General features: G+C 41.2%; 1 protein-coding gene across 2 annotated transcripts in view; it reads right to left on the bottom strand.

Moving 5' to 3' along the window:
• The window catches only part of camkk1a (calcium/calmodulin-dependent protein kinase kinase 1, alpha a), a 63,784-nt gene extending 43,342 nt beyond the window's left edge, over window positions 1-20,442 (bottom strand). Inside the window, exon 1 of one of the 2 annotated variants that reach the window (XM_069146997.1) lies at window positions 19,970-20,442. The gene's annotated coding sequence lies outside the window, so the exon portion shown is untranslated. The remainder of the gene's footprint in view (window positions 1-19,969) is intronic. The other variant, XM_069146996.1, reaches the window with a different exon arrangement.
• Between the last annotated feature and the right edge of the window lie 399 nt (window positions 20,443-20,841).

The raw sequence follows: 20,841 nt of genomic DNA, 5'->3' as shown, positions 1-20,841 counted from the left end.
GTAGGCACAGCCGGCTCGGCTCCGCCAGCTGGAAAACGTTTTGGTTCGACTTCATCTACCATCAACGCTGAGTGTACATAGTAAATGGTTTGCACTTATATAGCCCCTTTTCACCTTAACAGCCTCAAATCACTTCACCCACTGACACACATTCAGAAGTTGCTCAGCTGCCATTGGGAGCAACTTGGGGATCAGTCTGTCTGGCTCAAGGACACTTGGGCATGTGGGCAGGAAGAGCCGGTATCAAACCAGCAACTTTAAGATTAGTGGGCCACCCGCTCTACCATTTTCCCTTTATTAACATGCTGCAGCTTTTATGTGAGTGTGCATCTTACCCAATGATGGTGCTGAATGGAATATTAAGGAAAAAGTTAAACAACATTAATGGTAGTAGTAGCTTTGAGATCAAGGGTTGTAGTGTCAAATAACATACAAAGCATCAGCTGTAACAATGACATGAGGAACTATGCACAGCAGACAGTAAATGGAGGACAGTCCTGTCACCTCTATTATAACGACTCTATTCTCCATTCGCAGGTGTCATGAATGTCACAGTGTATTGGTTCCTGTGTGTTTCAATCTCACCGGTAACCATGACACACACACACACACACACACACACACACACACACACACACACACACACACACACACACACACATATCATAATTTGCCCACCTACATTTGCATATTTCAAATGTCTGTTATTTGAACGATGCAAATAGCAAATGAAGGGAAAAAAAAATACCTTCTAAGTGCAGCGAGGGGAAATGCATTGTTTGACTCCTGAATCCTTTGAGAAAAACAAAAAGGAGCCGTCATATTTTGCTAATTCTTATCACAACTAGTAATTATGTGTTTCTTGAAGTGGGGTGTCACTGCTGCATCGTTCAGCCCGCTGCATGTGTGAGCAATATCCTGGCAGAAGTGAGAGGCGGAGGAGAAGCAGCAGTCCGGTTAATTTTAGCTGCACTGCGACTTTTATTTCCATTATGCAGGACCATTTTTTATTGACTTTTACATTTCGTTTCAAATCTAACCTTTTTATTTTCACTGCTTCCATTTGTCTCATCTGATAAATGTTTGAGATGAAACAAAACACTTGTATTACTCTCCACAGCTGTGACTGTTGGGAGTCAGCTCAGGTTCATTCAAGATCTAACTGTTTGTGTATTCTCATCTACTAGCTTTTAACACATGGGACTTAGAGTAATGTCTAATAGCAATGCTTCAATACTGATTCACTAAAACTGTCTCTCATGGGAGTTAAATAATTTAGTTATCAAATTAATGACATCTGACTGGTACAATAAATTCAAAGCTTTATCTGTCTTCAAAGAGGAATAGATTAGATTTTTTTTTAATGTATTTCATAGATATAATTTAATGCGTCATGTGAAGCAAACTGACAACTGTAGTACAATTTCTGTCCTTTTACAGACTTGAATGTCCATGTGGGGGATTTTGTGCATGACGCGCAGGAGGGAGATTTAAAGGTACAAATCTCGGTTTTACTCAAAGTGACAGCAGGACAAACCTGTTCCAGCACCATCTGAACAGAAGCAACATATGCACCATGTTCCCATCCCAAATCGCGTCACCAGTTTTACAACACATAACCCAGCGGAAAGAAACTGAGAAACGTGGTTTACATTTACACAGTCAATGCCTGTCTTTACTCAGGTACTGAAAACTATTGATACCAAATATATATTTCCCAGACCAACAATTTCCTAATGCTGGTCTGGCACATATCGTTTAGTCTTATAGTTCTTAAAGAAAAGAGTGTAGTTTTAATAAAGAAAACTCCTTTTGAATCAAGTTTTCTCTTGAGTTTACTCAGAGAAAGAAATTAAAGGAAATGCTTCATAATACCAAAAGATGTATATGTAAAAACATGTTTTTTTTTTTAAAAAGGGCTAGCGTTACAACTACTTCATTTTTCACCTGTTATTCCTTGTTTTCCGTTTTCTTTCTGAATATCTTTTCTTTTTGGGGGAGGGGGGCAGGCTGGTATAAGTTCTATATTATTTACGTGTGTTGGCAATATGTGGTTTTGAAGCATCTTTAATACATGTTTTCTCTTCTATTATCTGCACCAGTGTTTAATCATACATGTTGTCTTCATCCTTATCTGACTGTGGCATCAGACATGACATGTAAACTGTAATGAGTCTGACTGATGCTTCACTTTACCCTGAGGAAAACCAGTGTGTGGTCAATACATGTTGCTACTGTTTGTATCATGTAGATAATAAAACCTTTTGTACCTCGCCAAAGAGGACTTTCTTATGCACATTGATTTCCTCCCTAAACATTAGGAAAGCCACTTCATCTATTTTTACTTCTCTTGGTAAACAATCAATATATTTGTTTAAACTAAACAAAATTAAACAATATGTGCACAGTAGATGTGGAAATTGTTATTTCCATGTTTAGTAACCAATCAACAAGATGAAATACAGTATACTGCTGCTAATTGAAGCAATTAAAAAGATTGATGCTTTCTCGCAACAATATGAGATGCTGCAGAGGCAACTTTGAATATTTATACTCATATAACTGTCTACGATCTTTCTTCAAATAGCTAAACGAATTGAAGAAATAGCAGACAGACAGATTAAAACAGGGAGAACTGCACCACAATACGGCGTGTTTTCAATGGCTTCTTTCAATTCAGTTTAGATAGAAAGAAGCTTCAGCAGAGCCAATTACAGTGAGAGGGGAAAGTTGGCTGTAGAGGGTGAACAAATGAATCCATTTTGCTTCCATTAGTAAACCACTTCCACCCTTAACCCGCCTTCAATTTGTCTCCACCATTATTTGGTTGTGTGCACATAGCAAACAGAGCATCCAAGGCCGAAATCAAAAGACATCCTTTATCCACTGGTATGAAAGGCAGAGAAAGTGTGGGACAAACCAAACTAATGCACCCAAAGAATCGTTCATCATGTGGTCGTTCACGTATAATGGTTCTGCATATTTTGTTCAGGTTTTTCTTTACCTCTTCCTCAAGGACCCCCCTTGACAAGGTGCAAAGAGGAAGCACCGTACCTATTCGACAGGATTGAAAGCTTCATGTGCTCGTTAAGACAAGTGTCTGACCTGGGCGACCTGCTGTGATTTATATTTCCTGAAAAATACAGTCTTTATCTGTGTAACTGCAGAATACAGGGAGGTTTTGAGAGTAGAGGACATGGCTGTGCCTTAAAAGCATATGTTTGGTTCTCTCTTCCTTTAAAAGCAGCTGAGCAGCAGTGAACTCCTTCGTCAACATGTCTGGGTCAAATGCAATCAACTGTGATTGTTCTCTGATTACAAAGATGTGATTGGAAGACAATCTGCATTGCAATGACTTTAAACTAAAACAGATTTTTTTGTGTGTGTGTGTGTTTGCATAATATATTGAAATCACACTGAAATGCCATTTTGTTTTCAGGTCTTCTGTGATGTCCGTGTTGTAAGATTGGAGGCATATCTTCTTCACATGTTGCTATGGACAAACTGAGAACTACTGACGCAGAACACAGCACTTATTGATGGACAACATACTGTGGCCACATGCCTATAACGTTTTCCCAATAAAAATTAATCTTAGTAGGAATTAGGCACGGTACAATGTTTGAAGGTGACCACGGCGCCCTAGAGGTAGACAGTAATTATCTTGACCAGTGTGGTGACATGGTACGGATGGTCTACAGGATTTATACTTCTAAAAAGATATGTTCGAGATGTCACTGGTCCACGTCCAAATATTGTCGAACAGAAAATGTATGGATGCATTGGTTCAATTTGGTAAATATATGAATACTTGCCTGTTGTCCTCATCTTACATGATAGTAAATTGAAAGTGGGAGGGCTTGGATTGTAGTTTGAAAAAAACAGAACAATTTGAAGACGTCAAGCTTAAAAATGTCACCTGGAAAATGTTATGATGAACATTTTTCATTATGATGTGATGATTCATAGACCAGATGAATCACTGCTGGAAATGAAAACATGCTTCAGGTTTGGTTAGATTCTCAGACTTTGGAAGCATCATAAATTATCTCAAAATGACTCGTTAAGGGCAGGGGTTTTTGTTGTCATGGTTACAATAAAAAAAAGATGTGGTTGAGGTTGGGGTATGATCGTGATGATAAAAAAAAAAAAATAACAACAACACTGGCTATCAGATATAATCTGTGGTTTGAGACGTTGAAGTTTGATGCTTTGTTGAACCATGCTTCCTCCCGGGCTCCCACAATAATTAATATGTCTGCTAGATGGCGCTGTGACTTGTATATTGTCCTTTTTTGGGGAATTTGCTGAAATACTATCAATGACAGCAACAAAATACTGTCTATTAAAAGATGGTAAAACCATCAAAATAATGTTGCAGCATTGCTTCTTGCATAAATATATTCAAATGACAAAGTAATTAAACAATGGAGGAAGTCAGGTGAAACAGTTAAATGGCCACGGAGACAGTGTATAGGGAGGAGGTTAGGGTGGATGGAAGGGTCAACAAAACACTGGATTTTAACAGGAAAGTGCTGCCAACAATCAGTCATATTTCTTTTAATCATGACTGTTTCATAGAACCTTGACTGCACGTTCAAAATTGTAAAAAATCAGCACGCACAAATCAACAAACTTCAGTTTACTATGGGCAAGAAAATTAAAAATTAACACGTTTCAGCTAAAAGCCATCATCAACTTTGGCTGATCATCTTAGATGATTCATTTTTTGCCCACAATTGGTTGAAGTCTTAGTGATGTATGAGTGAAAGTATTCTGTCTGTTTTGATCCGTGCCTCAACCGTGCAGCCATCAGTATTCAAGATTTGTCCTTATTGTCCTTATTTTATTAGTATTAGTTTAGTAGAAGGCCTAAACCAAACATTTACTGTAGGATGGCATCATCACATTGTCACATCACAAAAAGGTTTATGTATTTTTCTGCAGTGATACTTGCGGCTGCTGCTACCCTATGTATCAGAGGGGTTGTGACTACACAGTCAATTAGGCGGACTTGCTGTCATGAAACCACACTGACTAAGAACTAAGTAAATGTCGGCAGATCAAAAGAAATGAAATATGTTATGTGTTAATCTCGGGGTTGAAAGTACGAGCTGAATCTTTGAGCTCTGATCCCCACAGCACCTTACAAAAAGGAACTAATTATAAACATTTACCGTACAGTCCTACTCGTGCTGAGACTGCATGCAAACATCAGACTGCTGGGTCTCTGTATATGCGGTTGCCTGGGACTCTTCTGGGTGTCATTAATATCTTAGTGCTAATCAAAAGTTAACATCAAGTCGAAGAGAACCATTATATTAGATGGCAAATTTACATTGTGCTGTAATGGATGTGCGGAGCTTCATCTCCACTGTTCTCGTCATTAAAAAAAACAACTTTCAAAACTGATTACAGGACAAATGTCAGCATTGACTGGGTGTCTAATTAAAGGGCGCTGTAATCAAATTCACTTCATTTGTACAGTGAAATCTGCACATTAATGCCACAGTTGACCATAAGTGCAGAAGCTGGTGTGCTGGGGTTGCTGGTATTAACATCACAAACCTGTCCGTGCAATACTTTGTCTTAATTTGGGACCAATTTAATGTCAAGTCAATTGGAAAATAACAAGAATTCAGTGCTCCACGTTCAGTATTGGCAGTGTTTGCCGGCTGGAAACAACATTTACGAGTTATGTGATAAGAAAATCTCTACTAATAAAATAAGGATGATAAGGACAAAACATTTTTACAGCAGGGTTTTACAGACTACAGACACTCTCACTGGCTCTTATCCCATATTCAATAAAAGGCTACAATCAGCCTAAACTAATACATCAATCTAACACTTCTTTATATTAAATATGAGATCCTAAACTGAAGAGGTTTTTCCGTCCTGCAGCTTCACTCTCCCTGGGCCCACAGGTTGATCTGGCCTTCCTCTATAGTCGCCTCCTCTTGTCATGTTTCATCTCACTCAAACCAAGGATGGGCCACATTAACTGTTGAGAAAAAAGAAAAAAAAAAGAAAAAATTCGCAAGGCTAGCACGGGCAGAAAGCCCAGCGGGAACATCAACTGGCTGCTCCGAACAGATGATAGAGCGAGTCTACAGAACAGCACGGATTTGCATGGCTTTTGTGAACATGCACGCATACACACCTGCCCACTCACACGCTCCCACACACACTCGATTTAGTTTTTTGAACAAGGATTAAGGGAGACATTTCATCCCCTGTGCGAACACGTGCATACTGGAATTAACTTTTCCCCATGTTCTGCCTGTTATGGAGACAAACAGTCAGTGGCGATTACGCTGCATCATCTTTGCGCGAGTGAGCCTCGTTCATTTGGAGCAGAGTGTCACTTTAAGAGGCCTCTGGAAACAAGGGGAGAACTCAGTAATCAGTCATCAGCTGTGATCGAGGGACACTCTCAGCACTTTGACAGAAAATATATTCATCAACATTCAAAGACAACTTATTCTTTGGAGCAACAACAGATGCAGAATGACACATCGGCATCCAAAACGCCTCATCAGACTCAGTGATACTCACTGCATCACACCAGCGGCTGCAGAAAGCAGAACACTGTTATGATCAACTCTTCAGTTCCTTTTGAGACATTTTGACCTGACAATAGCGCTATATGAAAAAGTTATGGGAAACATCATAGTGATTGCAACTTATTCTCAAGCGGACATTAACTTTTGCACCAAATTTTATGGAAGTCCATCCAATAATTGGAACTTGAGGAGAACTCAGGAGATCAACAAATACTTTCATAGTTTCTTCATAAAGTACTTACTTAATATTTAAATTCCCCTAAATGACTACGAAGAAATGTCACATCCTGGTTGCAATGACTGATAATATACAGTGTGTACACAGAAAACAGATTGGGAACAAGAGGAAATCAACAGCTGCTACAGCTCGATACCCAAAGCAGAGACAGCCTAGGTCCCGGCTCAAAAGAATTCTTTATTCTTTGCATTGCTGGTGAAAAGTTCATGTCCATAAACAAAACGTCATTCATTCACAAAAAGGTAGTGTTAAACACAGAACAAACACAATAATTGCAGCACCTTTCAGTAGAAAACACTCCCCTGTGTGTTCATCTCTCACAGACTAATCCCTGGAACTCTTTAATTCAATCCACAGGATTAGCAGGCAACTGTACAACTAACTATATACATAAACCAGTTAAACATATTCATGCAGAGCCAATCAATGAGATATGATGGAGAAAGCAGGCAGCTGGACTCAGGGTCCATGAGCAGCGATCAATGTGACCAGACTGAAACACACCACGGGACAATCCCAAACAAATCCGGGGCCACCGTCTCTGAGGTTGGCTGCCTCAGGCGATAATAAGCCCAGGATTACACAGGATATAAGCGTGCAAACTGCAAGTGCAAGTTGGATGAGCCAATTATTTCTCCTCTACTCACACTGACAATGAGCCTGCAGCTTCCAGCATGGCTGACCTTCCAGGAATTCTAGAAATGTCGTCTGACAACGGTCCCTCTAATAAGAACAGACCAGCCGGGGATCGCCCCCTCCACCTCCACAGAGATGGAAAAGAATTTGCACATATGTGTTGTCCAGGACTCTTTATATTTTCAGGTGGGGAGGGCCTTGATTGTGGCTCCACCCACTGTCAATGTGACTCTGCACAGGGCTGGCTGGTAGCCAGACCTGCTACTAGTAAATTGTCTATTTCTGGAAGCAGATAAGGGTGAAGGGATAGTGAGGGTTAATATAGAAGAGAAACACAATGCAAACACTCTTTCATTGACCCTCACAATACTGCTGGAAATCTGTGATGAGGTGAACCTGCAGAGGATTAATCTGTTGCTACAGAGAATGAGAAGCCATATATCTTTTCCACTGGGAGAGATACTATAAATCCCTCAGAGAGGCATCATATCCCAGTGATCTCTATCCCTTCTCATCACTGATAGGAACCTGTGGTCAGGTGGCAGGCAGGCTGCCAGGTTAGTCCTGATGCACAGAGTCTGGTAATGACTGCAGGTTACCATCATCTAGTGGACTAATTCAGTATCCACAGTAAGCTGAGCCAGAAAACAAGCCAAGCTTTAACTATTCATCACAGACTCAACAATACAAATGTATACAACATGAGCAAATGCTGAATTAAGTCCATAAGCACAGAGTACTTTTTTTTAAATCGTTTTTAAGGTGCGTGTGTGTGTGTGTGTGTGTGTGTGTGTGTGTGTGTGTGTGTGTGTGTGTGTGTGTGTGTGTGTGTGTGTGTGTGTGTGTGTGTGTGTGTGTGTGTGTGTGTGCGCGCGCGAGCATATGGCAGCAGAGAGGTGGACTCTACAAGACCTCTCTGAGGGTCACCTGTAGTATCTGCTACTAAGATGTTAACAGTGAGTCCCGTAGTGCCACAGATCAGACTGGTTCCATCACATACTCCAACACCCTGTTGCTGCATGGTGGTTCGTCTCTTCTTGGACCACTGTCAGCAGGTAGGCCATTTCACAGACGAACATAGTTTGATGATCTTTATCAAAGTTGCTCCGGTCTTTAAGCCTGATCATTTTTCTTGCATCCAACAGGTCGACTACGAGCCATTGTGACTTTTTTCGTGAGCAGTCATGATGTCATATTTGTTCTCTACTCTAAAGTTTGTATTACGAGACCTTTTCAGTCTCACTGCTCAAATGCAATATCCGACAGTACTGGCAGTAATGTCCCTGAAGGTGTATTCATATGTTCAATGTGACAACTCTAATCTTTAAAGCAAATAACAAACGATGTGGCAACAGACTCTCACTGCAGAGACAGACCCTAAAGTGATGGACTGAGATATCGACACTGACATTCATAGATCCGAGTAATCCAAAACTGCAGACTCACCTTCAACAGAAGTTTATAGTAAACAATAAATATTTTTTTCAGTAAACTCCAAATACATATTTACAGTCTGATATTTCTGTATTAAAGAAAGACAATATTTATATGCTTATATCACGATTGGCTATCAAGTAAACTGTAAACACATGCAGAGTATTCATACGTTTTTTTACTTGCTTAGCCTGCAGGAAGTGCTGTGCAGGAATGATATGCCAGGTTTTGCCTCAACTAAATAAGGTTAGGTTTAGGAAAAGATCATGGTTTGAGTTAAGGAAATGTTTTCTATATGGTTGACTCTAATTTTTAGCCGTTTTCAAAGACATCTTGCCCTCTTTTAACAGAGAGACAATAGAAAAAAGCTTTTGAGTTGAATATGACGCAGTCGCAATTAGATTAGGTTTAGGCAACTAAACTACTTGATTTGGTTTGGGAAAAGATCATGGTTTCACGTAAGTATTGGTATGTAATTAATTTACATACGTTACTTAAAAGAAATCCACTTCAACTTTTGCTTACAAACAAATTCCAACGCCGGCCTCACGGGTGAAACTCCTGTTCTTTTTCCAACCAACCACCAACGATCTCCTCCTTATGCAGACTTTATCATCTTTGTACTTTGTCACACGAACTCCGTAACATGACCTCCTTCCCCTGGTCATATATGTGTGTACTTTTCATGCCTAGGTGTGGCAAATCGTGACACTGACACGGTATTCTCTAGTGGAGGATATTCTAAAATGATAGTCTGACATACCGGACGTACACTGTTGTTATGAACATGCCAGTGGGCGACAATTTCATTCGATACTCTCTTTCCCTTCTGCTATCTGTGTGTTACTGTTTCCAAATCCCAGTCGCTACGGGAAACAACAACAGCAACCTTCAAGCGAGTAGGCTACGCTTAAAATGGCAAGTCTTAACGAAGATTTGGATCATGCAGTAAGGCAGGTCTGTTGGATTTTTAGGTGTTTGAGGGGGTTCAGGCATTTTAACACCATGGCTCACCTCCCAATGTCCAAATGTCCCACAACAACAAGTTGCTCCTAAAACTGTTTTGCAGTGATGCAGCCTTTTCGTTCTCCAGTGCTGAGTGAGACTGCTTCGATAATCTACAGCGGTGCAACCCAGGTGTTTTCTTCATACAGCCGCGGGTGTTTTACCCCCACTGCGTCTTCATGCACGTGTGTGTGTGTGTGTGTGTGTGTGTGTGTGTGTGTGTGTGTGTGTGTGTGTGTGTGTGTGTTTATGGCCTAACAAGTGTGGTCTGACTGTGAGAGCGTGTATGCGAAGCCATGCAGGTGAAGATTATAGTGAAGGTGTCTAAAACGGAAACATGACCAACATTCACGCCCCAGACTGTGGATAATAATCTAATGAGCACTTTTTTCTGCACAATTACACTTAAAGTGCTGTGGCCAGTTACAGTCATTTCCTCCTGTGAATGGTTTGACCCTTAAAGTTAGCCACATATCATCATCACTGTGTTCTCTGCCGGCTGAAGTCAGCTCCTTCCTGAGTCGTCACTGCAAGACATGAGGCTTTCCTCGAGCTAATCTGTCTCTTGCAGCATTTCAAACATTAAACAAATGTTATCTCCTTGGAACAGGTTCCTCAATGTGAATCTGGTGGTTAAAAAACAAACAAACCTAAAAAAGGCTCGCAGAAACAACATCAGACGTGTGATTGTGTTTTCTGTCTGTGGAAAGTTCACACGCAGAGGACAAGACCGACATCGCTGCGAGCAGGCTGCTGGTATCAGAGAGGGAGCGACTGTTTTGCCCAGCGGTCCTCTGATGACTCATCTTAATAATGTTTCTCCTTGACGACAGACGATCTTTACTGACATTATTTGCAGCTCATTTGACTTAAAAAGGTCATTTACATTTTTTTATTCGATACTGTATTATATTTGAAGCTTTGTGTGACACAGTTTTTAATGTGCTAAAAGTTGACAAATCAAAGGTCTTTGATACTTACATCATTTTAACTCCAGAGCGGCAACAGCTGGCTGATTAATTGATTAGATGGAAAAAGTGTAAATAATTAATAGTTTGAGTTTTTTTAAGCAAACATGCCAAAAGATGTTGAGAGCCTCTGAAAATGCAGATTTAATCTGTTATTTCATTGTAAACAGAACGTCTTTGGATTTGTTGTTGTTGTTTGGACATTTTAAAGTCATTTAAAAATATACCCTTGACCCAAAAAAGCTGCATCGGATGTTTTTTTTTTTATTATTTCCAAAATGATTGCTCACTAATCGATTGATAAATGAATATTTTCCTGATAACAAAAAATGGACTGGCAATCTCACACAAAACACTCAATTTCTCCATTTTAGAAGATGTATTTCTACATGTATTGACAGAAATTGGTGACTAATGTTAGAAGCTTATTTTCAGCCCTGGGATGCCGGTCGTGTTCTTCTTCCCACAGCATGAGGGCCAGTTTATTCTTAAGAAATGGAAGAATTGCAGCCCTCCGAGCTGTGAGCCTCTTTCTCCCTTCATCAGTAATGATAGCGGCAGCGCTGAAGAGTCTCTTATTCTCCACTCTGGTGGAAGCTACAAAGATACATTTTGATGCAGGAGCACCGGAGAGGGGAGCCGATGTTGGTCGATTCTCCAAAACTGGAATGGATTTGAGGAACGGTTTGCTCACTAAAATAGGTTACCTTCTCAAATAGAGAGCACTGGAGCGAGCTGGTCCGGGGTCAGTTCTGCTCCTCACTCCTCCAGGGTTTCATCAAAAAGACTACCAGCTCTGCTCTTTCATGCAACGCCAACAACCACACACAGTGATATTTATAGGGGGCTACTGCAATGACACCTGAGCAGAAATAGTGAAGCAAGAAAAGCTAAGGACTGGGGGTTCTGTCAGCAGAGATCTGAGCAGAGGTTTAAGCTCCTTCTCTTTAGCTGGCACAGCTCACTGAAATCACAAGGCTGTCTTTGGAGCCAAGAGAGACAATTCCTCCCCCAGCAACGCTGTCAGTGCAAAGCAGCAGCAGCAGACAATCTGGCAGATCCTCCTCCACTGCTACTACACACATCATTTATAGACGCGGAGAAGGCAAAACTTTGTTATATATGATTTTTTTTATTTTATGTCACAGCACAAGGAGGACTGAGGAAACACTTTGCTGTTACATCCGGTGGAATAAATTATCTCCAAGACAAACATAGCACGACAGAGCAAGGTGGCGAGATCGACAAACTTATTACGATTGATCCTTAGGGGGGAGACTAACGTTTGAAACTACTTTCAATCAATCCAATGGTTGATGAGCTATTTCACCCCAAACCATATATGTCAGCCTGCTGGTGATTAATTGAGGTTCATCCTCTGGGGGCCATGAATGTCTCAACAAAATAGATTTCTGTCTGCATCAAACTGGTGGACTGACAGCTGCAGTGTTGTCCCTCGAGGGCCCCCACTGCAGGCACGGTTAATAATGACCAGAAAGAAAATGCAGTACTTAAGTAAATGCAACAACTTCACATCAGATTATTACAACCGTAAGACAGAAGGCATCTGCACCTTGAGTGTAAATATACTGTGGTATTTTCCTAGTATCAGCACGTGCTGCAAAGTCAACACCAGCTACATGGACGTGGAGCGAATCCATGTCTTTTTCTGTATGTGGAGGAAAGAGCAGCCAAACACACACATACCTGGTCCAAGTAGGAAAACTATCCACACAAACCCAAGTCCACCCATGTATCACTTGAATCAGATTTAAACAAAACACAAAAAATACCATCTGTTAATGCAAATCTCATTACTACTATCACATAGCTGTCACATGTGGGTTGGGTGGCAAACTACAGAAGCCTCTGTGAGTGTGTGGGCATTCACTCCAAATCACACAGAAATGCATTTACTATTTTTGTATCATTTAAGCTTAAATCCATTTCTTTTTCCTCAGGAAGGAAATGAAATGGTGTTGTAGTGTAGAACAGGTGGCCGACCTGGAGAGGTCGGCAGGACCTCGGCTGTCTGTAGCATACCCAAAGGAGTACGCTGGGACAAGTCGCCACGGAGGAGACGCTGGTGTCAGGGTTTGTGGAAGAGTTTTGGAAAGAACGCAGACGACAGTCTCTGGAGGTCAGAAACAAACTCAACCAGTCATTCATAATTTCAGTTAGCTCTGCGGCCATATGGAAATAACAGCAGAACTCTGGGTACATGCGGTAGAATCACATCTGGACATGACATGACATGAATAGAAGTAGAATTTAGAGATTTAACAGCTACATGTCTTTTTCAAGGGACTGATGGGTATTCTGTGTCACTTTGGCTGACAAATCTTCAGGCTGACGATGCTGTTAATATTGTCTTTTAACAAGTGATTCCATAATGAATTACCAAGCCAAAAACATTGTTTAAAGAAAATACAGATTTCTTGGGAGTCAGACTACCGACTCAAACCTTTCAGGCAGGTCTGAGACCTCAAAACAACGGAAACGTCTTAATCAATACTTGATCGTCTTGGATTTCATTTTTATCTTCCTCCAGCTTCGACGTGTTCTTCCACTAAACGTGTTCTGATGAAAGACATTAACTGGTGCAGGTTTCCGGCAGGCGTCTCGTGCCTGCTGGTGTCTCTCATACACAGACTAATGAGAACGGGGAGGAAGTGCAACTGGGGTGGAGTGCCGGCTAGCACTTGGATTAGGTTAACTGAGAGATCTGAGAACCCCCCCCAGAGTCCTTACTGGTCGTGCTTTGAATAATGAAGGCTAATATGCAGATGTGACTGTGCACCTGCCACAGAATGAACTAATGAGGACGTGTAACTGTATTAATGCATTCATCTTCTCCAAACACCTATAAACACTTGAGACACAGTTAGTTTTACAATTATGTTTCTTTTAAGGTCATTGGCATTTAAAATCAGATGTGGTAATAGTTAAAGGTAACCTTCAGCCACAGCAGGATGCCCGTTTCACTGCGCCTTCACAGCCTTTGTTGTGAATTCAAAAGCTGTGACTTTTCACATGCTAATGTCAGCTAATGTCACTCAAAATCAGGAGTCAAGAAATGGATGGAAAAGTCAAGGGATATATGGAAAGTCAGGGGATTGATCCTCTGGGGTCCATCAATCCATCTAGCAGATGTTGAGATATTTCACAGGTTAAAAGTGAATATTATGTCCTGCTGATGATGCTGAAGGTGTGTCAGGGCATCAGGATTCATTGCCGTTCACTGACAGACCGGCACTACCATTTATAGAGCCATTTTAGGATGCAAATCCTTTTTAATATTGCAGTATTTTTTGCAAAATTCCCATTTTTACTTTACCGTTTACTGACTTATTAACAGTCAACACAGTCCAAGGTCAGAAAATCATAGTACAGTTGAATAACTAGGCAACAACATCTCATGAGATGCACGATGCAACTTTTTTCTGCTTGTCTGATCATGTGAGAGTGACAAGCCCTCCATATCAGTCTTCTCTCACTCCAGCCAATAAAAAAAAGAAAAAAAGACAGATAGCAAAGTGGCTGAGCTGCAACTATAGAGTTCATGCATTATCAGGCAACATGAAATGTGTGAACTCAACCCCCTGCCAGTCAAACCAATCCCTCCTACCTGCTCTCTGTGTGTCCTGGCTTCTCTGTGTCTGAAATAAAAGACTGTCAAAACCCTCTTTCAACACCAGAATCATAATATATTGGTATTCTTGTTTTATTATGTATTTATAGTATTGTGGTATCAGAACAGAGGAAGTTCTCCGATTATGCATTCAAATCAGCATTGATATAATATTTTTTTGTGTATCCTAAAGTAGAAATGATTTAACACCATGTGTAACTTTGCACCGACAACAGCCTATTTAATCTGCTCTATGTATCTACATCACATGCTTCATTTATGCTCTGAGATGTGGTGTTGTATAAGTGAGGACATCTTTTGATTTGACTGACATGAAAACCTCTGAAGATGTAAACATCAGTGCACAGACTTATTCTACAGTAGCAGTACCGACCAGTTATACTGTGCATTTTCCTTCCTAAATGAGCCAATAGGAAGCAGTGGATTAGTCATTAGTGAAATGATACGTGTGCGTGTGTGAGTTCATCTAACAGTAATGTCACAAAAACTAGGTGGAAATAAGAGTTAGAATTTGCACAGTTTGGAAATTAATACTGATTTATTTCTTTTTTTTTTCATCTTTAATCATCAATATTTAATCTGAACAAGTATAGGCTGTTTTTTAGTGGGTAATTTCTAGATTGTACAGGTTGCACGACAAAATAAAATCTAAAAGAAATCAACAAGAATAACTACTGCATGTTGCTTAGGTGAAGGCTTGATTTGTGTCCATATGGACACAATTTATGAGCTGCATGCTGCCTCAGAGCATGGATGCAAGAAAGAGCTGGTGAGAGACAGACAAACAGGACAAGACTGTTTTTCAGGGGGCACTTCAGCAGTTTAGGATCGCACCTGTTAGGGAGACAGACGAACAAGACAAAGAGCTTAAAGACACGCTAATATCTCTGTACTAAATTTAGTTAAATGCTAACGTGTTGACAATGCAGATAAAGCAGATATGATGTTCACCATTTTCACCATCACATTTGAGCATATTGGCAAGTTCACATTTTTCTATTAATAATAAATTGAAATTATTTTTGGCAGCTTTGAAAAATCGATGGATGTGGCAGAAGAATTTCAACAAGTACAACCATTAGCACCCTTGACCTCATTTTCCTCTGCGCTTTAGCTCTGCCAGGCTGTAACCATGGCAACTCTCTAAAACATACACACCAGCAAATGAAACATGTTCACATAACCAAACATAAATATGTCTTCAATGACAGTCATCTGTCTTTACCGAGCCAGTGAGCTCTTGTCCTTTTTTGTCCAATTTTTGCAGATTTAACAAAAAGTGATTTTTGTAAAACGTACCGACAGCAACTTTAAGATAAATGTCTGAACAAAATGTCAGTCCATCTGATGATTGTTAAGAAATCTAATTTTCAAATCAAAGTGGCGGACCAAGTGACGGACTAACATCGCCGTGCTTGGAGCCTCATTGCTAATACGGTAAAAAAAAAAAAAAAAAAAAAAAAAAAAAATCAATAGTCCACACCGAACAGATTTGCATTCATTCTTATTTGTGTGTTTTAAGCTGCTTTGTAACAGACTTTCTGTCACATATAGAGTTGCAACGATGAAATGATTAATCAATTAGTTGATCAACAGAAAAATCATCTGCAACTATTTAGATAAGAATTTTTGATAATGATTCTTTGATGTTTTTATATCTTTAAAGCAAAATACCCAAAATTTAGTCACTCCATCTTCTCAAAAGTGGTGATTTGATGCTTTTGCTTCACTAAACTGAATATCTTTGTTTTGCACTGATAATCAGACAAAACAAGAAGTGTGAATTATCAATTGATCAAGATGATCATGATGATGATCATAATGAAGATAACCATTAGCTGCAGCCCTAGTTTTGTTTGTGATTCCAAGTCCAAGGTGAAATAACCCCAGTGACATCACTATGACATCACCAGGGTTATTTTCCCTGACCTTAGAAAGCTTCGCCCAGAACTGTTTTTACAGGCTGAGTAGTAATCAACAAGTTAACTGGCCATGATGTGTAAAATGGTGAAATGTGCCTGGAATAAGATGACGGGCAGGTTTTGTTTCTTTAAATGATGAGGACTGGAAACAGACAATGAGCTGCAGACTGAAGCAAGGTGTGAAAACACAGTACAAACAACAGCTTAAGTCAGATGTAATTGTGCCCCTTTACCAAGTGACTGTAATACATCAAACAGCACAGCACACCCTTCACACATAATGAAATTCTCTTTATTTCTACAGCTCACACATTCCTGTTAACCTGCTTTCTGTCGGTCCTTCCAGCCCTGATGGAGAGCCTGCCTGGTAACTCGGCGTGAATCCATGACAGGAGAGCAAACACAGAGAGCTTCCAGGAATCGGAGGCCAATTCCACCGAGGAGGCGACGGATGCTTTGCTAACAGTACCAACAGAAACACTCCATTAAGTACAGCTGCATGAGAGCCTGAGACATCAAATAAGGTGCTGTTCGCTGTGGATACAACAGGCCTGAACGTCACAACACTCCACACTGGAAAACCTGCTGAAGTTGCTGTCTCCTGTCTCTGGGGGGGGGGGACTACTCTCTGAAAGTGTACATGCTGCTCTCCAGCAGACTGAGTTTTTTTCAAAATGATCATGAAGGTTAATGTCTCTAAAAAACAACAACAACAAAGATCCAATGAAATTGCACTTGTCCCTGTTTTGCTTCCTTTGACTATCAAAGCATCAAATCCCACCAACGTTTCCCAACTCTGGGTCAAGGTCAGGCACGGATTTCCATTTTCATCCCGTTTGAGTGCCTGTAAATTTATCTTAGCGGCTGGCCTCACACACACAGACGGACGGACATGCATGCACACACACACACGTTTGTACAGCTATCTTTGTGAGGACATTCATTGACATAATGAATTCCCTAAGCCCTTTACTCTAACCTTAACCATAAGTACCAAACTCCCAAACCTTACACTGACCCTAAACGCTAACTTTGACCCTCAAGCAGCCATTTAAAGGGGTGGACGGAAGTGAGCACCAGCCAAAATACCCTCATTCCCATAGATAGTTTGCACATTTAAACACACACACACACACACACACGCACGCACACGCACACGCACACACGCACACACACACACACAGAGCTGTAGAGGTGATGATCACTCTACAGATCAAATCAAACAAATGTAAGAGTCTCCTGCTTTAACTTCATCAAAGAAAGGCTCTTCCAGCCCCTTGCTCTACAGAGACTTGATGATCACCATCAACTGATGTGATGCCTGAAAATAGAAAATGAGCTGCAGCCGTGTGGACCAACCAGCACAGAGCGGTCCGAGGGCAGAGACCCTCCCTGCTTATTCTCTCAGTCTCAGAGTGGAGCTGTGCTTGACATAATATGGCCGAATGATGTTCTGGCCTGCATGTAGAACTGTTTAGGACATTTATTAAAGACTGTAATGTTGTAATGACATTGTAAATGCAGGCAAACACACAATGCTGATTTCTTTCACTCCCAGCCTTGTGCAAGTGAGATTTCCCAGAGGATCTGGAGGAGCTCGGAGCTGTTGATATGTCCTCTTTTTGAGTAGCCGTGCTCTAATATGGTTAGTAAAGCCCATGTTAAAAGGGGGTTAAAGCTGTAGTCACATTCAGTAAAAAAAAAAAAAAAAAAAGGGAAACCAAGGAGACACATGCAACAATAAATTAAAATCACTTAATAAACCTTTTTTTTTTTTTTTCACCTGAAAAATCCAACCAGATAAAAAAAAAAAATCCAAACTAGACACACAGCTAGTGGTGATGTACTGTGCATTTCTAGTCACATTTTGCTGTCTGTTTTTCTTCTCTGTACACACAATTGGCCAAACCACAATTTTGCACCAAGAGATAGCAAGTGTGCACATCCCCAAAAGGACAAAAGGCAAGGCAGTCATTTTGCTGCTGGTTTGTTCAGATTGGAGAACCATTTAATCTTCATCTCAGTCCCCACATGAGTCTCCCAATCCCGTTTCTGTCATTTAACGCTCCTAAAGGTGAATGCAAAACGTTAAATGAGGCCACAAGAGCGAGGTCAAACTGCTCGGCATGATGCTCACACTTACTGTACATCAGCACTGTTGAACGTAGCCTCCGGCCAACTCAGCTCAACTCATTTTAAATATTGACCCTTGGGGATTTAACTCATTATGCCCGCAAGCCCAAATGGAAACTGGTTCTCTGCCTGCTGAGCAAACCCTTCACCTCACTCTGATAGTGCTTCAGTTAGGTTAAGTACGAAAGCACCAATGTTTCAGTCATTTGCTGCGTGTCATTCATGCTCTCGCTGATAGTTTTTTCAGGAGTCAATTCATTATGAAGTCATGCTTCAAGTGACTTCAAAAGGAACACTTCCACTGTGCGCCTCATAAAGGAGGGATTAAACAACATGTGAACAGGCTAAAATGAGCATCACTTCAGGTGGACATGGAGCCTTGGCGTCGTTTTAAGTCGCTGCCGAGGGATGAAAGCCATCTAACAAATACTATTTAAACACAGACAATCTGAGAGGCTTTCATGGCATCAGTTCTTTGAATACAAACTATCAGCTGCACACTACAGTCATACTGTCAATGCAGATAGGTCAACGTTACACTAGGGGGCTTAATAAGCATTTGGGCCACAAACATCGGCACTATTAAATATTTAAATGTTTTCTTTAAAAATTTTAAATAAGAAAATACAGACAAATGCTCATTTTATTTATCAGAAAACAAAGAATTCCCATTTCATGCTTATTTGGACCAACTAACTGTCTAAAATGGAAATATATCAATTACAACATTTAGAGTAACAGTAGAAAAAGCTGCTACATATTTGAGATGCTGGGCCCAGTAAAAAAAAAAAAAAAAAAAAAAAAAATTCCTTTATAAGTGACTTCAATGTTTAATCGATTATTACAAGTGTTCATTTTGAGGATGAATCCTGCTGACTGACGAATCAACTAAATATTTCAGCACTACTTCTCATAACAGGCACCCTGAAATACATGAATACATACTCGCGCCCTTACGGGTCCAAGGAGAAAACCTGTAATCAAACCTGACATCTCAACTGGATTATATCATAGATAAAGTTATGGGGGACCACGGGTCGAACTGAGAGATCACTGGCGGGACCCCGGACCAGAGTTTGTAAAGAACTACAGTTAAATTCCTAGCAGTACTGTGTCGGGTATGAGGCAGCATCCCCTCTGCCAGGTGTGTGACACAGATCAGAGGCACATCATGCATGCAGCAGTTTAACGGTGCAAAGTGGTGAACATCCAACAAACTGCAGATCCAATCAGCCTGTGTGCCGACCCAGCTATTCACTGAACATCAATAAAACACGGCCGGGAAGCACGTGCACTGACATCCAGCTGCATTGCACAACATCAAACCCGGCTTTACTTCCCCCCCCCCCCTTATCTGCACAGCGGCGACTGATCCCTGCGACGGGGAATAACATGATCTTAAAAGTTTCACTCACCCAAGCGAGCGCGCGGGCGTGCTCGAGCCCCTTTGAAGCGTTCCAGTCACAGGGATCCGGAGGGATGTCCCGTTTGGACCCACGGTGCCTGTTTGATTCACTCTGATCGCAGCCGATTGTTCCCGCGGACTAACAGGCACGCATCCGCACGCGCTCCTCTGCTAGGTGTGCGGCAGGATCATCGGCTGACCTGAGTCGAGTCCCATGTTTCACACCCTCTCTTCCGGAAAACACGGCCAGCCCAGCCTACACACTCCCCTCCGCTGTGTACGTTGAAGCCGCGGAGTGAAGACACCCAGCGGCAGGGCGCGCGCGCGCACACACACACACACACACACACACACACTGTCCCACAGTTCCGCGCTGCTGTTGTTGCACCACTGCAATGTGCCGCCAGCAGCGACCGGGCTGCCCACAAACACTTTGACACACTGACTGCTTTGTTGCGCGTCGACAGCACACGGAGCCTCCAACTTTTATTATTTGGCAAGGAATGAATCTATGGGTCCTAAGATCCGCCCTGTTCCTGCAGCATGACAGCGCACCGAGCCTTTGTTCACTGGGAGCTGTCATATAGCACAACTTCTGATTCACATCATAAAATACAGCACTACACGTTCAAAGAATTCAACTGAAGGGTTTATAATGTGGAATGTCCCGCTGCTCCTCCATTAATGACTGGACAGTATTTAGAGTGAGCAGCGCCTCTAGTGGACATTTTCCTGCTTCATTTCCCAAATGACAAAATTCCAATGAAGGTCTGAGTAATTAGTGAAGATAAGCGGAGCGAGCAGAGCAACAGTCCAATTACTGACCCTCTACTGCAGTCTCCTCAACATATTGAAGGCAATACATTCATCTCATGGCCATTA

The sequence above is a fragment of the Embiotoca jacksoni genome, unplaced genomic scaffold (genome assembly GCF_022577435.1).
Source record: "Embiotoca jacksoni isolate LCO1_2020_lvr unplaced genomic scaffold, fEmbJac1.0.p SCAF_13, whole genome shotgun sequence".
Taxonomy (NCBI): Eukaryota; Metazoa; Chordata; class Actinopteri; family Embiotocidae; genus Embiotoca; species Embiotoca jacksoni.
Note: the sequence above shows the minus strand (reverse complement) of the source record. Positions and strands in the feature narration are given on the sequence as shown.